This window comes from Phyllostomus discolor, chromosome 4, assembly GCF_004126475.2.
Source record: "Phyllostomus discolor isolate MPI-MPIP mPhyDis1 chromosome 4, mPhyDis1.pri.v3, whole genome shotgun sequence".
NCBI lineage: Eukaryota > Metazoa > Chordata > Mammalia > Chiroptera > Phyllostomidae > Phyllostomus > Phyllostomus discolor.
Genome location: NC_040906.2, coordinates 19,195,192 through 19,211,708, shown reverse-complemented (window position 1 = coordinate 19,211,708; position 16,517 = coordinate 19,195,192). Strand labels below are relative to the sequence as shown.

Here is a 16,517-nt window from a genome sequence, read left to right as displayed (position 1 = left end):
TATGGACATTAATCCCTTATAGATTGGATTTTTTAAATTTCCCTTTCTTAAAATGGTAGTGTTCATTAAGGGAAATCTTCCTTTCCTTACAGGGGGTGGTGCTGGTGGATGAACACGTACATTACTGCAGCTGCACTCTAATAGTTTACTTTTAAAAGGACACCATTGTGTTCTTGGTGACCTACTCCCTTTTCTCTCTAAGTGTTTTCTGAGTGGAGAAAAGTGAGGGGTGAGACGTTACTGACTTAAGCAGTGGCTCTTAAAATGCAGGATTCTTTTTTTAATAGGAGAAAATTCAAGTTGAATACATGTGCATAGTCATTCCCATAGGCGTGATGATTCTATGAAAATTGCAAAGAGAGTGAGGCAGCATTGGGCATATAAGGCATTTTGGGACAGAGGAGAAAGGGGAGGTGGGTGGGACATTAGATGTCAGAAGTCAGAATGGGCTGATTTATAAGTAGCTGTGAACGCAGAACACTCTCGGCAGGGAAATCCTGGCTAGGTGACTCAGGAACAGTGAGACACAGTGCACCTTCAGGGGTATCTGCCTGAAGCCCTCTTATTATCATACATAATTCAAATTAGGCTAGGGTGGCATCTCTAGTGCTTCCTGAAGTAGGCTTCTCTGTTTAAATCTCTTGGGCAGGAAAAGGGGAGGAGGGTCGATGGTTGTGGCACGTCACAGATTTCCTTGAAAATTTGATAATAACTAGGAAGGTAGACTGGACAGAAAAAGAGCATTTATATGCTCACAAAAAATATTACATAGGATCTTAGGAATTTCAGAACCCCCTGATGTGTGCAATGGTCCCTCCCCTGAAAGTTATTGGATATTAGATAAGTCCTATATAGTGAAAGGCAGACATGTTGACCTCTACCATGATTCGGAAGACTTTGCATGCTCCACTATCCCTCAGCCTATGGTGGAAGTCCAGGTTTTCCTAGTCAGACCCATTCATTGCTCTGAACTCTGCTATCAAGAAATATAGGCTGGTCATCAGTAGCAATGACTGGATTCTTCATAAGTGTTGATTATGAGGCAAATGCTCTACCCTATCCTCCTAAAAGCTGAGTTCTTAAAACTTTAACCACAAACAATTCATTGCAACTCACGTGGAGCACTCAGGAATTCACTTATGAGAAAGACGCACGTGATTTCAAAACTGGCTCTAGCTTGGCGGTTTTGCAGTTGCCTATATGAAATGATTAGTCAATTTTAGCTTTGATCTTAGGAAACACATAGCCACGACTTGATACATTCTTCATAATAAGCAGCTTGGATAATACTCCCACTCCTGAATTCAAAGATTAAAAGTGTCTGGAGAAAGAACTAACCTCTCTCTTCTTGAGACATTTCCTCCAGGGCAGGCCAAAGGTATACTGGGAAAAACGAAGAGAAAAAGCTTATCATTTTTCTACCCGTAGTATTCTGAGCTGTCAGTTCAGCAGCTTGCACAAGAACTAAACCTACTTTAAAGAGAGAGAGAGAAAGAGCTTGAAAGTGTTGTACTATTAGCTATTCTGATTCTAGTCCATGCCAGGAAGCAAAGGTTCTTATTATACCATGTTCTATTTTTGATCTAATCCATATCAACAGCCTGAAGTCTCAGCATGGTAATGCTGGGGAAGTTCTTTGATGATAATTGGAAACTGCACTGCCGTGCCCCCTATACAATCTGACTGTCACTGGGGTGTCATTTGGGCTGTGAAGAGCCGGGAATAAGAAGAGTGGGCATCTGGAGTCAACGAGGAGGCCCCAGGAGCAAGTCAGAGAGCCACCTGTGGAAGTCCTCCCATTGGTTCAGTCGAACGTGTGCTTCCCCACCTGGATATTTTGGAGACTCAGTTTACCACCACACAGACACCCAGACAGCACCCACGTTTCCCCTCGAGGAGACAACACAATATGGGAGGGAAAGTCACACTCCACGGCAGTCATTGCAAACAGTTAACCATAATACTGGGTGTTAAAACCTGGCACCTTCTTGTCGTGATAAAGACTGTAGCAAGAACAGGAAATGGCACAGCACAAATCCGTTTTCATGATAATGATCTCATGAATGTAAAGGGCATAGGAAATGGAACAAATGTAACCCATTCCACTACCACCTTCAAACGGTAACCTCCTTGTCCTAGTCACATGCCCTACTTATGGTCCAAGCGCAAAGGAAATCGAAAGGCTGACTGTGACACCGGGGAACAAACAGCCCCCACTCATTTGTGTGCGTATGGGTGCTTGCACGCATGTGTCTTCTTCCCTCCTTTGACCTCTGCTGCACCAGAGAATTCCTTCCAGCTAATTCCCTGAATTTGACCTGAATTAAGCAGGTCAGACACAGGAGGAACAAAGAAACCTAAAAACCAAGAAGTCTCCTGGGAATATGCACTCTCCTTGCCACCCTTTATCAGGATGAGGAAACCCTGACCTTACCCTAAATAGAAGCAGTAAACAAAGAAGATGACTGAATGTCTTTCTTCCTTCTAAGCCTCAAGGCTTCTCAGCTTCTTGGGGAAAATGAAGCTTCTGTCTCATGGTGTGTTCTCTCTCCCCTATCTAAAGAGGTTGCAACTTGATTAGGGCTCATGTAAAAATACAAAGGTCCCAGCAACACAAGGAAGCCAGGACAGGAGGTCAGTCAGGCCAAGCCGGAGTGGGGCTGCCGTCCATTCCTCTTGGACCTGGTCGTGTTTTACGGGAGGATCTGTTTCCCCTGGAAAGCTCTGTAAGCAACACTATGTGAAATTCATAACACATCTTCTCACCCCAGGATGACTACTTCAGATATGAGGGGGAGTCGTGAGGAGCAATGGCTGAGTTTGCCAAATAAATACGAGAGAAAAAGCCAGATTGCCTGGAGTAATGTGCCCACACCCCACAGCAACCAAATGTTACCCACTCTGCTCAGCTGGCTAGTGACTCTTCATAAGGCATCCAAGTAGCTGCACTATATACTTCCTTCCCCTGGGGGTTCATGCAGGCCTGAATACACTTTACATTTCAGGCACCCTGGGTGCCTGTCCCTTCCAGATGATATTCCAGTTACAAAATGGTCCTGGCTGCTTAATGAGAAATGCAGTAACATTCCTTGCCCTGGTTATATGCCTCTTGCTAAGTGATGTTGGGAGACTCCCAGGCGATTTCACATCTTAAGATAGCAGTTGGTGGCCTCCTTATCAGATGCCATTGCGAAAGGTTTTCTGTGGGGCGCACCGGCTTCCCAGCTTCCCAAGTATCCTAGCTCGATCCTCAAGGCAAATGATATTGAAATGATATTTCCAGAGAAAAGAAGGAAGCCATAAAATCAAAGTAGGCAATGAGCACTGAAAAATAATCATTTGAGAGCAATTCTACGTGAGAAAAAGAATCTCCTGGAAAACTGGCTAAGTCGTTTCTAACCTCTAGTGACTTCCTAGGTTCTCACTGGTTGTGTATGACTGTGATGAATCCCAATAAGGGCTTGTTCTATTTCTTTTAAAACAGACTCTTTTAAACAGTAATACGATTGGGATAACTACAATCTTGGCTTAATTATTAACTATATCTTCATCCTTTTTTTTTAAATGTTTTTTATTCTGTCTTTCTCATTTCCCAATGAGTGGTTAGGCATATACATGCCTTTATGGCACAACCATTGCCTTCCATTCCCTCACTCTTCTACCAGAGACACTGTGGTGGGCTGAAAGGAGAAATACAATGGGAGAGAGATGGACGGGGAGGCGGTCTCCCGAGCCGTGGGGGCTGGCGGTGAACCCGTGCCCTCGGAGCCTCAGTTCTCTCGTCTGTAAAGGGAAGAGGTTGGTCTATTTGATACAGGCCAACCTTTTGTTCTAAAATCTAAGTTCTAGTTCCCTCCAGTTCTAAAAATCTAAGAGGTATTGGGTTTCTATAAAATCCAAACCTGTGACATAGATATCACCCGTATTTGTTGCCGATGTTTTTCTATGGATTTTTGATGGACGTATTGAAAGGGTTTCTTTTAGGAGGGCATTATCTTCTCTGTTCATGAGTGTTAAAGCTCCAGGTCTCCTATTTCTTGCCTGGAGTCCTTTATCTCTACAGATGAGAGGTACAGTTGCTATGTTAAGATGTGTTCAGTGCTAATTTGTTTGCTCAGTGTCTATTTCTAAGGAATAAACACAGAAGAATAGGGAATGGATTTATGGAGTGAGTTTCATGGAAAGCCTGCAGAGCACACAACAGACCCATGGGAAGGAAGGAGGAGGAGGGGATTTTAGTTAGGACGCTGCATGTAAAAATCTCCAACGTAAGGGAATTATACTTTTAGTAACTACCACTGACTAAAGGAGGAAATAAGTTTGTACACCTGAAGTTCTAAGCTGTATTTGTGAAGGGGACTTTTAACTGCTGTTAAGCAATTGTATACCAGTTTTGTTTTTTTTTAAATAAACCAGTCTCTGGACATATAGTTAGGAATAAAGTGTTAGAAATACTTTTCCAGTGCAGAAGCATGAGCCAGAAACAACTTTTCCACTATGTATAATGCTGTCTATAGATAATCCTGAAATACCCCTAAGCAGAGCTGCCACTGGCAGGGCTGCCGCGGTCCCCGTCATCTCCTCCGCTCCAGCACTCTCTTGGGTAACCCGGGTCTACTTCAAAGGCTTTCGCACTGTGGACGCAGAGATAAGAGCTGTCTCAGGCTTGCGCAGGCAGTGAGTACTGACCACAGCGGATGCCATTTCCCATCTCAGAAGTGGTAGCAACCAAAAAGGGAACTTTCTTTGATCTTATCCAGGGACTTCATGCCATTTTAAATGACTCCACTTTGCAACCTGTTTCCCAATTCCACAGTCATCTTGGTTGGCTGTTTATGTGAACACTTGAGGTTACTTACTTGAAATTATTTCCCATCTAGAAAAATTAACCAGGGATTCAAAACACTCACTTTGTGGTGTGCAAAGGATGTAGAGGCTGTTTTCATGGACAAAGACAAAAGGGTAACGAGATGTCTCCATTAGCAGCTTTTGTGACTAGCACGCCTCTCTGTGAATCCAGTGATATCTTCTAATGAGACTTGAGACTTGTGGTTTTATCCTACCTTGGGCTTTAGGGCTTGTATGCCTTTGGCTGAGCTAATAAACTGGTGATCAAGCAGATGTGACTTAGCTATCAAAGATTAGGAAAACTATGGAAAAAAAGTCAATGGAACGCTACAAACTGTAACGTTACTACTGAGAATATCTTGACCCTTACAAAAAAGAACATGGAAAAAGAGTTGACCCAAAGATTGTATTTTCACTGCCCCACTTGCCAACATGAAGAATCCTATTGCCAAGCATCTGGGAATCCTATCTGTTCTTCAGAAAGATAGGAGACAGAATTGATGTGAAGTGCAGTGGCGATTAGGGAGCTGCAGACAAATGGGGAAAGGTTAACATTTGCCATCTTAACTTTGGATCTATGCACCTGATCACAGGTCAACATAGGTTTTATTTACGAGCCATGAAAAATACGTTTAAGGGCAAGCTTGACGCTTCTGTCAATGCACTCGAGCTGTGGTGAGAAGCCTAATGTGTTTGCTACAGGGCAGTCTCTACATTTGGGATAATCCGATAAAGAAAAGTCAATTAAACACACAGGATCATATGTAACATATCTCTGAACTCATTTTAGGAAGGGAAAAGAGTGCAGTGGTCAAGCTGGAAATCTCTGAAAACAGCCTAAGGGCTCCATTTGCCTTTTCAAAAATCGAGAAAGGCTTTATGAATAAAGTGGATTTTGAGCTGAGTGTTGAAAAATGCTTAGAAATGAATGTAGATAAGAGTGTGCCTAGCCCTGGCTGGTGTGGCTCAGTAGATTGAGCACCAGCCTGTGAACCAAAGGGTTACCGGTTCCATTCCCAGTCAGGGCACATGCCTGGGTTGCAGGCCAGGTCCCCAGTAGGGGGTGTGAGAGGGGCAACCGAACACTGATGTTTCACTCCCTCTCCCTCTCTCTTCCCCTCTCTCTAAACATAAATAAATAAAATCTTCTTTATTTTCAAAGGTGTATCTAATGTCCAGGTCACAGCAAAGCAGGTAGGAAAATAGAGCAATAGCCAGGCAGGTATAACAATGGGAATGTTGCTAGATGACCTCAAAACCCAATTCAGGCGCTTAAGGGATTTTCAGCAAAGAATTACGTGATCCTAGCGATGGAAACCAGTTAGTAGCATTTAGATGAATATATCTGCAGCAAAAAGGATCTTGAATGTAAATGGTGAGCCAAGAAACAGTAGCTTATAACCAAAGATAATCAAAACCCAGGTAAGAAATACAACTATAACCATATAAAGTAGCAAAATATGACATGCGTGATAAACTCAGACATTGTTTGGGATGGAGTTCACGGGGGCTTGACAGGGCTGAATATTCTGGGGACAGAAAAGACCACTGCTGTGGGTCAGAGGCTGGCTCTGTCAATAGTTAACAGAATGAGGTGTTCTTCCCCTCTTCTTCCTCTTCTCCCCTACGCCTTTGCTAATGGATTTCATCCTAATTTAAATAAGTAATGTACGACATACACAATTGAATTATATGATATCTAACCCTATAGTTCTCTGACTCAAGAGGAACTTCCATTTCTTGTAACGCTTATGTTTATTACTTAAAATGTTGAGAGGGATACATAGGGAGAGTGCCAAATAATAATGTTTAAAAATTATTAGGTATTTTCAAAGTTGAGTAGTATGCAAGGGGCCTTCCATGTTTTTCTATATATTGAATTATTGTTCTTTATAGATATTCTAGTTCACATCTTTCTGTTTTAAATTAAAAAAACTTTACTGCACATTATATATGATATTGTTCATCAATGTGATTGTTTGAAAGTATGAATGATTTGAGACAAAAACTAGCATGAAATGGCAGCCACATGAGAAAGAAAAACTATGGAATTTAAGGATTTGCTAGACAAATTTGACCTTAAACTACATTGGCAATTATCAAGATAGCAATTTTACTTAAAAAGGAAAAGAAGAGGATTCAGAAAAGAAACAGCCTCGTGATGCCAGAACTAGAAAGTTGTACAAACCTGCGTGGTTGGATTTTAGAAATACTAGAGCAGACAAGTTAATATTTTGAATCACTTTCTGCAGTTCTTAGGCATCATTGCAATAATTTTAATCTATGTGTTTCCATGGAGGTGGTGAGTAAATTTTTGTATGATGGGAATCCTGAGCAATATTAGCATAGATGCAAGATAATCTTGTTACGCTCATATTTCTGTATTTGACTGGAAAAGCCTTTATCTTAAGAAATCTTGGTTAGAAGATTCATGAATTATAAAGGAATCATATTTTGAGTCCACAAACACATATAGAATACACAGATATGTAGGTCATGGTGCACATTCCCAAAAAGCATTCAAAAGTTCAAAAAGCATCCCCAAAAGTTCGAAGCCTTGAAGCATTTTTTTCCATAATGCTTCACATTAACATTGAAACTACTAGTTACTCCAGAAGAGTCAATCACTAAAGTGTCAATCACTCTATGTTCTCTAGCTCTTTTTGGGGGGGGGGGCGGGGGGGGGGGCTCTTTCAATGTACTACATGGGATTAGAAAAAATAGTAACTCCAAGTCACATTAAACAAGTAAGAAATGTTTGCTGTCTTTCAAATTAAATAATAGAATCACAGTTGTCAAGCACTGTCAGATACTGCAGGTAAAAAAAATATATACTAAATATATCAATTTCTTCCAAATATTACATTTTGAACTGTCTTTTAAGTAATAGAGCAAACTAAATTGGAGTTTCTAAAATTGCTAATATAATCCTACCAAAAAAGGCAAAACCAAAAAAATCATCTATCTTAGTTGTATGATACCCTGGTATTGTATTACTATTTGTACAGCAGGCTTTATATGCTGCCCATTTAACAGAATAGATAAAATGGTAATAGGTATAAACAGGAAATTACCCTCAGGAAAGACTGCAGAGGGTTAGGTGTTTAACAAAGTACTCCACACAGTGTATTACAATCAACGGAACAAACAACGAGGGAACTTTGTAGCTATTTCTGATACCATCAAATCATATATTGTATTGAAAGTTATAGGGCATATTATAACATTCAATGTGATGTGGTTAAAAATAAAATTATGAAAACCAATATAACCCAAACACTGAACTCAGGATACTCCGAACTCTGAACGGCACCTGAAACAGGAATGCCCATCTCGAAAACCACTGAAAAGCCGCCCAAGCATTACTAAAGGATAGCAGCCAGGTGTAAAGTCCTTTCCTCAAGTTTTTCTTTCCTATAATGCATCCCACCACCGTTTCAATGATATTTCCCACAGTGCTTTCAAGTTTAATTGAGCTTAAATATACCATATGCAAGCACAGAATTCATGACTTGGAAATGTAGAGAAGCAGAAGTTCACAAATTGTAGAGAGAATAGAATATCACTTGGCATTTGGATAAAAGTGTTTTTCCTCGGTGTACTTTCAAACCCATTACCTTGTTTTATTTTAACAACATTCCGATGGTATGGGTAAATTTGGCCTTTAGAATTATTCATGTTTCACTGTAGAGAATGAGGCTGCTACCTGCCCAGGGAGGGAAATATGGGATTTGTATTCAGATCACAACTCTACTACCTTGATGTTTTCTCTTTATGCTGGCTGCCTGCCTTTTAAAAGGAGAAGCAGGATGAACATCAATAAAAAGTTGGAAATGACCCTAATGGCATAAAAAGTTGGAAATGACAGAAGAAATTATTTTAAAGAGACAGACAGGTGGCTTGCCAGTTGAAGATCATGCAGTTTTATGAGTCTTTGGGTTGGTGTGGTCAGCATTTGTGATCCAACCTCTTACGCTTTGGAGAAATAACATTTTCTCTTATGGTATTAGTTTAGATATGTTACATCCTCAAAGAGTATTCTTTACCACTTTAAGCTTCTCAAAAAGAAGCTTAACATATCTGAATTTTAATGGATCATGATGGAAATTCCTCCTGGCCACGATCCTCACTCTTTTTCCCTGAAATCGCCATTGTCACCATTTCCAACCTGGTGATGTATATAACATCTGACAAAGTGAAGTGATTATTTATAATATCTATGCCCTTCTTAGAAATACTGTCTACATATGCCATGCCCTCTGTGTGGCTGTGTCCTGTGAATTTACATCATCTTAAAAAGCAATGGTCTGTATGCCCGTTAAGACAGAGACTATTGAGAAAGAGTGATTTACTAAGAAACATTGCTAATTTGTTGCTTTTATTTCTCTAGAGAAATAAAAAAAATTGTTCAATAAAAAATGTATTCAATCCAAATAAATTAATGAAGCAATGGTGTATACACCAATTTTTAAGAGATGTGCTATATTTATTTTCGTAGGGGCCTGTAAGTTCCTCTCGTGAGAACTGCACTCAAATTTCAACTTGCAACACTTTTTATTGTTTGCGTCTAAAATGTCAATATGTTGTTTGAAATTCTAAAAATCATTGCTACTTACATTGTGAAAACACATACACACATAAAGCAAAAAGAGAACTCCATCAGTGGTTACTGGCGTTTCCTAAATTATGAAAGTCATCAGCCAAGTTAAAACTAAGCTAAAGCAGGAAGACTGTGAACTTTAGAGTCCAGCTTCTAAACCTTTCAAAATTGCTTCACACAGCAAGATTTTAAGTACCGTGGGGGTTAGGAGGGATGACATTTTAGATTTCCGTCACCCCTCCACCCTCATCTATTACCATCTGGACAAATACTAGGTGCCCTACAAACGTCTGCCTGTTTTAAACAAACGCTTCTCTCATCTACCTCTTCCTCGCCCTCTTAGTGATTTATTTGTATCAAACCACAGGGATGGGAAGTTATTTCCATGTTTGTCAATTAACACATTTGACAATTACACATCGAGTTTAATAGGGGAGGCGGGCGCTGGAGCTGGCTGATAGGAGTAAGTGATTAACTCTGAAATAATGAAAGGCTGCAGCATTAGCAGCAGTCGTCAGTTTTATGCTTGCGAGGAAATGATGAGTGGGAAATTGGTGACACCTGACGAAAAATCAATGCTCCTGGAAGGTGATATAATAGCTTTAAGTTGGAAAAAAAAATAAGTACAGGGGAAATCAAAGCTGACACGGTAAAAGTGCACAGAGAGAAATAGGTAGAATAATGACAATGTCAAGCAACTAATGGAGCTAACGAGGCATAATGTGATGGCAGTAAAGAGCCCACGTCTTCTGAAACAACTAGTTAATTTAGCTGACTGATTTGCCGACTCACCTTTCCTACTTTCTCTCTTGGGGACATCCTGGCGGTCCCCTTATGTTAGAATTTGCATCGTTTCTCAGAAAATTCTCAAAATAATACTTAATATAAGAAGGATGCCCTTGCAAAGAGGAAAGGAATGTTCAAATTAAGGCCTTTACTTATTTATTAATGTCAGGATTATGTAACTCCAAAACAAATCCCAAAGTTGTTTCTCTGTATATGACAAGATGAAGGGAAGAGACATGAAAATAAAATGTACATCTCTCTTTTTTTTCTGGCTCCAAGAGCAAAACACATTAAAATGCAATAATTGGCACTTTGTGAAGAGAAGGACACTTAACATTTGATGTAAAAAGTCTGCACCTGTGCTGTATTTTCTGTGCAATTGCTCCTGCACTCCTGTTTTGGTTGCAAGGAGACCGGTCACTTCTTTCATTTCAGTAGTAGGGGACGGGGATAGAGGTGCTAAAAGAAAATAGGAATTGAAAGGGATTGTTTGGACCCTCTCCAGCAAACTCCTTAAAATCGCAGTAGTTACCGTTTTCAAGGTAGCAGTGAGCACGCTTCTCTGAAGGCTGATTTAACTTGGCTAAAAGATAGGCATCTCTTTCAGTGAGTTAAGGGTCTCAAACAAGAGATGTTTTATCTTGGTTAAGCTGATCATTTGTCCTACTTAAGCAAGTAATGCAAATTTCCTTGCAAAGCTGTGTGCTCATTAGCTCATAATTAGGGTAATAAACCTGGAATCACCAAACAGATCAGTGAAAACATCATATGCTGTATGTGAGAGGAAGTTCAGCCTACCCTGCAGGAACCATTAGACAGTTTGCGGGAATTTATTCAAATTCTGAAGGCAACCCTATAGGTACTTATCATAAATTTAACCCCGAGGAAGAAGAGGAGGCACTAAAGGCGGGGGGTTATGAAGACACTTTAATAGTCCATGTGAAAAGCAAAACTTTAAAATGTATTTCTTAATATAAAGAATCCTTATAATTGTAAAACACGTTTATGAATTATCTCTTAGTGGTTGTTTCACACAAATTTTCCTGCGTGGACATTTTTGCAAGTAAGCACTTACTATGCTTCTGGGGCAAACCAGGGCCCTGGAGGTGCTGAGAAACTGGTCAGGACTCACACAGAGTCAGAATATCACGTACAGAAGACAGCCCAGCAGAACACGCTACAAAGCACCAAGTCTACACTCCACCCTAGTGTACAGAATTCCGCGGTAGATGGATAACTTGACTGTTCCAGCGACAAGAAAGAATTTCAAGGACACGAGAAATCAAGCAATTCTGCTTTCTATTTCTTTTAAAATAAAAATGTTAATTCCACACAACTGACTTGTAGACTTACAGTACACAGTTTACTCTGCTTTGTTTGCAAATTGTTTACAAACAGGTCCCCTCCTCCCTCAGAGCCGATACCAGTCCAAATCACACGTGTACGTGCGAAGTATTTTCTGTTTACTTCTGAGCTCCACCCGACTTGTTCATTTTCCTCATTACTCAAGATTTACAAAAAGCTGATTCATGTCAGTACCGCACCACGTAGATTCACTGAAACTAACTTCGAGATTATGGGGTAGGTGTCTCTTCTCTATGGAGGAACGTGGAATTGTTCCCAGAGTCCTTGTGTTTGTCCCAATCTGTGTAACACTTAAATTAACATCTGAGTTTCTCTATTCTTTACATTACCACTGAGAATATGTTTCTCTCTGTGTGGAAAGTGGTACATTGGGACCCTCATTTTTTCCCAGGCTTAGCAGAGGAGACAAGATAGACTCTGTAGTGATCTGTTCACTCCAGACAAACTGTCACCACGGAAGCAGAAACCCATACATACTCAATGATCTGTGTGAGCCTTGTTAGGACTTTCAGCTAAGATGAAACTATTAGAAATTTAGATAATTATAGATATGTGTCCTCTATTTCAAAATACGATGAAAAGCTAAATAAAGCAAATATGACATCTATTTATCTTTTGTGCTTATTAAGGTGAGCTTCTGAAGACAGGACCCCTGTGGAATCTTCCTGAATGCTAACAGGTAAACAGGAAGAGATTGATGATGTAACATATTAGCCAAAAGACCAAATATGCAGGTGGGCTCACATGTATTTTTATTTTGGATTTAATTCCTTAAAGTTCTGTAGCTGTCTAGCTGCAAGTAATATACTTAGAATGATGTATGTAGGTATGACAACTAAATCTAGTCATTGTTCATGAATCATGTTGAAACTCGAATTCTTCTCCAGCAGTTACATTTTAAAAGACTAATTTAAATGTGTCTTTGCTCCCCTCCCTTTCATTGAATTATCAGTGCCATACACAACCATTATCCTATCCCTATATGTGGTATTTGGCATGCATTTACATTTTACCAATATTTTCACGTTATTTCTTAGGTTTTGGGTGAAGTCAAAAACTGCTATCAAATGTAGTATGTTCATCCATGGCCTAGGAGTCTCCCAGATCCAAACTGTGTCTATTTAATTTCATAACCATCAGTGTTTCAGACCAACAGAAAGATCCTGCCATTCAGAAAAAGAGAGAAGGAAGGAAGGAAGGAAGGAAGGAAGGAAGGAAGGAAGGAAGGAAGGAAGGAAGGAAGGAAGGGAGGGAAGGGAGGGAGGAGGGAAGGGAGGGAGGGAGGGAGGGAGGAAGGGGGGAGGGAAGAGAGAAAGAACCAAAAACAACTGCAAGCAGAATGTCTCCCCCCAGCAAGCCCAGAGGAACCATTCAGTGGTAAGGGAAGGGGGGTTGGGAGGGCAAAAAAGAAAAATGTTTTCCAAAGCTAATATAATGGAAGAAAGGAACTGCCTTTAAATATCTTTAAATATTAAAGGCTAACTCATACACAGAACAGAAAAAAAAGTGTAAAGGTGATGGAAATGCATTAGACTTTGTGTAGGTTGCTAAGGGAAAATAAATAAAAGGAAACTAGGAAGAAAGACAAGGCCTAACAGAGAAAATACCAAGACCCTGTGAGGCTTCAAACTTCAGGACTTTACCCACACCCCATTTTACCAGCCTCCAGGGGAGACCATCCTGCTCCTTGGCTCCTGGTCCCACACCCGGCGACACATCCCTGAATTCCAAGGCCATGCTTCTGACCATTCTCCTCTTATTCCCATGTTGCCGAAACAAAATGAGGGGCTATCCTGAAAGCAGACCCCCTATCCCCAAACACCCAACCCCACCTCCAGGGTTCTTCCCCATAGACAGTTTCCCAGTGATTAATGTGTGCCCTAAAAAGGGAAAACATGTGTGTTCTTTTTTTCTAAATTTAGATGTTTCCTATGTATTGTGGGAACTTGGACTATGAAGTGAAGAATAATCTAGACTTGTTACAGACCCAATCAATGACTCCTTTGGCTGCCTTTTCACTGTTATTCAAGAAAGAAAATACTAAACACATAGAATCTTTTTAGTTTAGTAAACCAAAAGAATTACGTACACAACGTTTGTCCTTAGATCTCTGCCCCAATTCTGTCCTCTCTCCTCCCTCTGGGATCTCAGCTAGAAAACTCTCTGCCCTCTCCTCTCTCATTTGCATTTTCCTCAAGTCCTAGCAGCGTGCTGCTTCCTTCAGGGGACTTTGCATTTTAACCCTTGCATCCAGTTCCGCATTGTGAAGCCTTGTCCCTAAGATATTTCAGTTATTGCATCATGTTGACTTAAGAAAAGGGCTCTGAGAGTAAACTTCCTTCCCTGAGTTCCAAATAGAGGAAGTGGTAGTGGAGGGTGATTTTTTGCTCTCATCCCCACGTTCTCTTTTGCATTGGAGGCAGTGCAAGAGGCTGCCCCCAGGGCGGCTGCTGCATCCCCATTCGCAGAAGGTGTAAATCACAATGGACCTCGGGGCTGGTTTGAAATTATTCTGCTCGGAACTGAGACAGGGAACTCCTGATGAACCAGCAGGGTTTCACTCTGCTTCTAAACCCAGCCTTACCTCTCTTCCTTTTACTTTTTAATTAAAAACATTTTTTATCTTCATCCAAGGACATTTTTTTCATTGCTTTTAGAGAGAGAGGGAGAAAGAGAGAGAGACACACACACACACATTGATGTCAGAGACACATCGACTGGCTGCCTCCCCTCTGCTCCCTCACCAGGGATTGAATCAGCAGCAGGGGTATGTGTCCTGTTGAGGTATCGAACCTGTGGCACTTTTGGTCCATGGGAAGATGTTCCAACTGACTGAGCCAAAGTGGCCAGGGCTACCTCTCTTTCTTTTTAAAATTTTATTGAATTTATTGGGGTGAGATTGGTTACCAAAATTATACAGGCTTCAGGTGTACAGTTCTATGACACGTCGTCTGTATACTGTACCGTGTACTCACCACTTAAAGTCACGTCTCCTTCTGTCACCACTTATTTCCCTTTACCCTCTTCAACCACCTCCACCCCAGGCCTCTTTGCTTCCTGTTCTGGTGCCCAGGGTCACTCAGATTCTGAAGTAGCTGGGAAAGATACTACAGATGTCCTACAAGGCTGGTGACACATAGGTCATGAACTAGTGCAAAGGACAGAAATTATCTTTCTCCTCTGGACCCATTCAGAAAAAAACTGCGTACAGACCACTTAAAAAATTCAATATGAGAATAGTTCACTCGGTCTTCGTGACAGCAGGTATATGCACTCAATTTAGATTCCTTGGTTTCTAATATGTTAACGCTTGCCATCACGCAGGGCGATTTTCCCCTCGCACACTGCAGACAGGTCCTCTATCACGTGGGAAACTCAGGACGACTGCGAATCTGAGTCAGGAGCTGCTCATCACTGACCTGCAATCTGATCCTCTTGAAGCCATTCAAAAACCCCGAACAATCCTTGTCAGTGCTTCTCTGAAGGGAGAGCGAATCCCTTTGGACAGGAGCACAGAGGGCTGCAAACTTGAGTCCCATTCAAGAAGTGGAAATTGAGGCTGTGAACCCACCATTTACTTTTTAACAGGAGGGCAGATGTCAAGATTATCTAAGTCAACCTCCCAGATTTACAGACAAGGAACCAGATCAATTACATGACTTCTCAAGGAATTTTGTGGCGACAGCCTGGGAGTCAGATGACCTCGGTTTGATTACCAGCTTCAGCATTTTCCACTGGTGGGGCATTGGGCACGTTTATCTCCCTTTGCCGTAGTTTTCTGTCTACAGAACTGAGATGATTTGTTGCAAGGAATAAATGCATATATATTGATGATCAATATATATTTATATGTAAATGAATGTATATATAAATATAAAATAAATGAATATATAAGTGGATTTATTATATATTCATTTATTTGGGTTGCTATATTCATTTATTTGATTATCATATATTTTGTATAATAAATGAATATGTCTGTATATCACTCCAATCAGTACTGCTAACTGATCTGCACTTAGTGAATGCAAGCTTCTCTCTGCAACTCATCTTTGTTGTGATGCACTTTAATTTTTCCTCATGACTTTTAGAGCGATTTAAAGAATATACAGATATCTTCCATTGGTACGACACTCCTGAAAGAAATCGCATTCCTATGAATTTTAGAATTAAAATGTAAAATAAGCTTAATTATAGCTCCCGTTTGAAATTTCAGTGGGTCTTTACCCTGAACTTAGACCAGGCTTGGACACAGGTAGTAACTCAGCATGCTGGACAAGCGTTTCATGCCTGGCTAAGCCTTGAGGAATGGGGAAAAGGAAGTGAAAGAGCTTCCCCCACTCAGAGATAACACCTCCTCACCCTGCCCGTCACTGACAGCTCTGCACTCTGAAGACCAGAGGACAAGGGATGAAACGAAAGATAAGAAAAATGAGACATTTTTTTTTTTGCAACCCTGCCTTTCTTGGAATTCATCTTTCCATGAATGTCTTCCTTTCTCTTTCTAGCTCTCTGCCTATAATTCAGCACCAAGCTCTCCGTGAAAATTTCCCGAGGTACCCAGCCCAGGGCTGCCTCTTAGTCTCATGAAACTCTGGCATTAATTGCCATTCCATTCATTTGGATATTAACCTCAAGTCACATTCTGATAAGTCCTCTCCTGCTTTAATAGTTTGCTATTACTTTTCCCGTGTCAGTATTTTGTTTCCCAACTAGATTGTAAGTCGTTTCAAGTTTTTCTTGTTGAATTGGTTAACCAAAGAAAGAAGAGGAAAGGTGATGCAGAAAAAACAAAGTAAACATTGTCACTCAGAAGAATTTGCCAGAACAACTCAAATACCAGCTTTGCCCCACAAGCCCCACCCCAAAACTAAGCAGGACTGGAACAGCAAAAGCACAGGCGTCACAAAGCTCGGTA

At 40.7% G+C, this 16,517-nt stretch overlaps 1 long non-coding RNA gene across 2 annotated transcripts; it reads right to left on the bottom strand.

The window, feature by feature from the left end:
• Positions 1 to 448: 448 nt before the first annotated feature.
• LOC118500002 lies at positions 449 to 15,418 on the bottom strand. Of its 2 annotated transcripts, XR_004902523.1 has the most exons (3): positions 15,019 to 15,418; positions 1,339 to 1,383; positions 449 to 1,196 (listed from the first exon to the last, which is right to left on the bottom strand). It is a non-coding gene; the product is annotated as an uncharacterized LOC118500002 (long non-coding RNA). The 2 variants fall into 2 exon arrangements; XR_004902522.1 differs by having other exon boundaries at positions 449 to 1,383.
• Positions 15,419 to 16,517: the final 1,099 nt, after the last annotated feature.